The sequence below is a fragment of the Macrosteles quadrilineatus genome, unplaced genomic scaffold, assembly GCF_028750875.1.
Source record: "Macrosteles quadrilineatus isolate MER2022 unplaced genomic scaffold, UCM_ALF_1.0 Scaffold_7__1_contigs__length_78375512, whole genome shotgun sequence".
In the NCBI taxonomy this organism is placed as follows: Eukaryota; Metazoa; Arthropoda; class Insecta; order Hemiptera; family Cicadellidae; genus Macrosteles; species Macrosteles quadrilineatus.
In genome coordinates, this window is record NW_026542600.1 from 54,086,506 (window position 1) to 54,091,549 (window position 5,044).

Sequence of the window (5,044 nt, forward strand, 5' to 3'; positions counted from 1 at the left end):
CTAATTTTCTTAATACCTTCACAATATTAGCTTTCTATTAATTTCTTTGAGATTTTGACCATTCAGGAACATACCACATGACCTATTTCGGATGCATTACACAAAGTCCAAGTGTCACGACATCCAAAATATAATTCTTGAGCAATCTTATGACAATCCCATGACATCCAAAGCTTGCAGAAAGACTGTTTATTGCAGTTACTGTACTTTTGGACATGATGAGATTTGGCCGTCGTGCAACAGTCGAGTAGTTTGTATTGGACTTTGTGAGACAGCTCAAAAATTATATTGTGGACCCTCTTGCATCATTGGTTATCCTGAAATGACAAAAAGTAATAAAATCATTGAAAACACCCTTTACCTATTTATCTATAGAATTTAAGCAAGTGTTAAATAGTAGAAATCTTCAGGAAATTATTACTTCACCAGCTAATACACCCTGAGAGCTTTTCATATGGTATTTAAAGAATTATTTTCATAGAAAGGGAATGGCCTCAAACTTTGTAGCCTATTTAAATATTTACAAACATCTTGACCAAAAATGCCATTAGTTGTGTTTACACCGGAGTTTGGAACAAAATGTTTGGAACTTTTTCATGGTAAAACTTGTTTCTAAAACAAAAGTTTACAACAGATGTTGCACATTTCTTTGATTTTGTTGGAACAATTTAATCGCCGTTTTCGAAAACAGGATGTCAGTCCCTCGAGATAGTCACGTGGTGGTGGGTAGGCGTAGTGTAGTAAACAGCATAAAAGTACGGAAGCATACAGAAACATTTGTTCCAAAACAAATTTTTCCTTATGTTGGAACATCCTTTGATCTTAACGGACTTCTGGTGGGAAACAAAATTTCTGTTGGTAACACAACACTAAAAAACTGTTTCCAACATAAAAATGTTTTTGTTCCAAAAGTTGTTTTATTTATTGTTTTTTTTTTAGGAACATGAGTTGTAAACACGTGTTCCCAACTCTTGTGTTAAAGCGGCTTTATTCTACTTGTTATTTGCAGCAATGACGTTTTTGAATTGTTAACTCAATATCAGGGATGATTTATTTCATCGCCTATTCCGATTGCTTAATGCATATCATAGGTTACAATTATTGATTGCTGCATCAAAATTAAAATGATGTGTATTACATTAGCATCCTAAGAGTTGTGATGTGGAAAATAAAAAGGACCTAAATCTTATACTCCCTATATCAGATATAGCAATTTAAACATTTGTGATACTGTAATAGAAAAGGAGATTTTCGGATGTTGAGAAAAAGTTAAGGAGGAACCCTACCTAAAAAATTGGAAATTACAAAAAGAATAATTTTTTGTTGTATTACTTATTCTTTACAAATTTCCTGTTAAAATTATATATAATACACGACTAAAGTATATTTGGAAACCATTTAAATTTGACTTTAAAAGTAAAATTTGCTGTCAGTTTTGCATGAAAATAATTATTGCAAAGCCTCTGTGGAAAACAGATTTATTATTTTTTTAGTAAATAAATTCTAGTAAATTACAAGTAAGTATTATATTAATTATATCATATAGCACTTATCTCCATATTACTACTCTACTTTGTTGTGTTTGCAGCACTGGCATGTAATAAAAATAAAACATGGTTTTGTCTGCAGTATTTCTGTCAGCTGTTTGGTTTTTTGCATTTGAAAATACTGGAACAGCTATAACTACAGTTCTAACTAACTTAGAAGCTTATTTTTTTCAGGTAATATATGTATCTGCAACCTGTATTACCTATGTTCATATTTCTGGGCTTGTCGTAAGAGGCAACTAAAAGGGTGAGCGACGAACTCACTGGGAGTGCCCCTGTTGTGTTGCAGGGGTTGATGTGTGCTCTGCACTGCCGATGGGTATTCTCAGTGGGTCGTGAGAAACGCCAGCCACTTCGGTCCTTGGTCAAGGAGGTCGGGCTCTACATTGCGACGGGAGAGCCCCGGCACGTCAGGTATCCGGTGCTGGGCAAACGGAGGTCGGAACTGGGGTAGGGGTTTTTTTGTCCCCGAGGGTATACCCGTTCCGGGCCACTCCTTGCCGCACGATGCGCTGGAGAAAACACGATGAGTTTTAATAAAAATCCTACAAACACATAATTGAATAGGAGCTCCAATGAGCAAAAAGAAACGTCTGAAGTGGAGCAGAACCCCTTTGATCGAAGCTCCAAGCTTATGAGGTCGCCACCACCGAAAAACGTGAGGACATTTCCGCCACCTGCACCTTTCAAGTGCTCTACGTTCCCCCCCGTTAGGATCACCTTCGGCAAGTGGAAATGGGAACCGTGCAGAAAATGTTGGTGATGTAGACGTCGAACTGGCATTGCCGAGAATTTCTGCTGTAGGGGTGCCGAAGGAAACCTTCACAGCGACGTCGCGGTCGGAAAGCTCTGAGATTGTGCTTCTGCGTCAGGAATATCTTGACGCAGATAGTAACATTGAAACCCGGCTCTGTGAGATGGAAAACACAATTAAGGCTATGCTGGACACCTTCCGGACCCACAAAGCCGTAAATCAAGTGGTCAAAAATGGAATGGCCAAACTAGAGGATGACTTTGGCTTCGTCTTTGCCTGCCGTCTGGTAATCAAGGCGGCCATGGAAAAGATTGCCGAAAAGGTGGTGTCCCTGCCCGATGAAAGAGCGCTGCCTTCTAAGAAACGTCGGAGGCCTTCCACATCGGAGAGTCCTCTAAAAAGAGAATCCAGACCAAAAAGACCACGGTAAAGGCCAAGGCGACTCAGACGGACCTCTCGCCTGCTGGGCCCAGATCCTTTTCGTACGTAGCTGCAGCTCCAGCAAGGCGTCGACAGGCACAGCAACCCACGACCCCCCTTCAGGGAAGTTCCCGAAAAGGGTCAGTGGTGGAGACACCTGGGGCTGTGTGGGAAAAACGCCTTTCCAAAAAGGAGAAGAGGCAATTGAGGCGGGGGGAGGTCACCTCCATGAAGAATGAGGCAGTGAAGGCACAGCCAACCGGCGTGGCCCAAACTGGGCCCGGCTCGGTCCCTGCTCCGAAAAGGTCGTGGCCAAAAAAGCCCAGGACGGAGGCAATCCTTGTCAAACTCTCAGGGGGGAGATCTTTTGCCGAGGTCTTGGGTGTAATAAAGGCCAAAGCTAAATTGGAGCTGACCAATACGGTTGTACGGTCGATTAGACAAACCCGGGACGGGGACGTTCTCCTTGAACTGGGTAAGTCGAAAGTCTAGGCTGCTTTTACTGCCGAACTGAATGCAGCTGTTGAAGGCCAGGGTCCGTGCTCTTGAGCCTAAGACATCAATCGAGGTTCGAGACATTTATTGTGTGTCGACGGAGAGTGACGTTGTTGAGGCCCTGAAGAAAGCTGTACCCGAGCTTGCCAGGCAAACGGTCATTCTAAGGGTTTGGCTCACAAAACCCAATAGGAGTCAGCAGCGGATAGCGATCGCCGAAATGGCAGATGCTGGAGTGCCAACACCTTACTGGCGTGTGGGGCCAGTAGGGTGTTGGCACTCCAGCATCTGAGAGTCGGCTGGGTCAACTGCAGGCTCAGACGCAGGGTGGAAGTGAAGAGGTGTTTTAAGTGCCTCGGTTTCGGCCATTCCTCCCGAAACTGCAAGGGTCGCAACCGAAGCAATAACTGCCTTCGATGCGGGGAGGTGGGTAACATCCGTAGAACTGCCAAGTCGAGTCCTGTTTCCTTTGCAAAGAAAATGGGCTCGCTGACAAACACGTAAAGCATATAGCTGGGTCTGGGCAGTGTAGTGTATTTAAAACTGCACTACAGCAAGCGAAATCTCTCCCACAAAGATAAGAATCCTTCAGTGCAATCTTGAGCGATCCAGGACGGCTGACGCACTTCTCTGTCAGTTTGCCCTCGAACACGATGTCAACGCGCTCTTAATCAGCGAACAGTACCTGTATCGAGATAGAGACCCATCTTTATGGTTCCCTGATAGTCTTGGTACTGCTGCATTCTGGGCTCGTAATGCAGCTAAAGTACAAGTGCGGGGTCATGCGAATGGCCGAGGTTTCGTTTGGGTTCGGTGCAGGGATATCGCTTACTTCAGTGTCTACCTTACTCCCAACGACCCCATCCGTGACTTTCGTGAAAAGATAGTCCGCCTGGAAGAGAGCATGCGCAATACCACCGGAAACGTCGTCGTGGGTGGGGAATGACCCTCACCAACTCCTGGGGCAAGTACATTCTGGACTTTGCTGCCAGAGCCGGACTCGTTGTCGTCAATGAGGGCAACACGCCAACTTTCCGCCGCCCTGGGATGCGGGGGACGATCCCAGACATTACCCTTGCATCTGAGTCCCTTTTGCCAAGGATCAGATCCTGGAGGATTACACGGCCAGTGACCACCAGTACATAATTTTTGAAGTCCTGGATGGTCATCAGAGACAAGTGGCCACGTTTCGTCTAGTGCCCGTTCGATGGAACATTAAAAAACTGGACGTGGCGAAATTCAATGGAGCCATCCTACGAAGAACGCCGGTGGCTGATCCCGCAACTGGCGTGGCTCACGCAGAGGCGTTAGTTGCATCCACGAAGGAACTCATAAGATGGAGCACGATGGAGTGCTCATAAGCGTCCTGTGTACTGGTGGACTGCCGAGATTGCGGAATTGCGTCGAGCAGCATTGAGAGTCTGGCTGACTGGAAGACTTGCTACCAGGGCTAGAGAACCCCTAGACAGACGGCATAAGTCGGATGCTTATAGGGTGGCTAGGAGGTATCTTCGTCGAGCCATCAATCGGAGTAAACGCAGTTGCTAGGATAAATTAAGGGACGATGTTGATTCCAACCCGTGGGGCCTGGGTTACAAACTTGTAACCAAGAAACTTTAAACCCACTCTCCACCTTCCGTCATGGACGGGGTCACTATAAAGAGGATAGTCTAGTCCATTTTCCCGGCTCACGCGTTGCACCCACTGCCGGACTTTGGAAGGGTAGACGACGTCCCACTTTTCAGCCCTGAAGAGCTGGTGGCGGCTGTCATATCCCTGAAGAACAACAAGGCTCCTGGTCCCGATGGGGTACCTGGTGAAGTCCTCA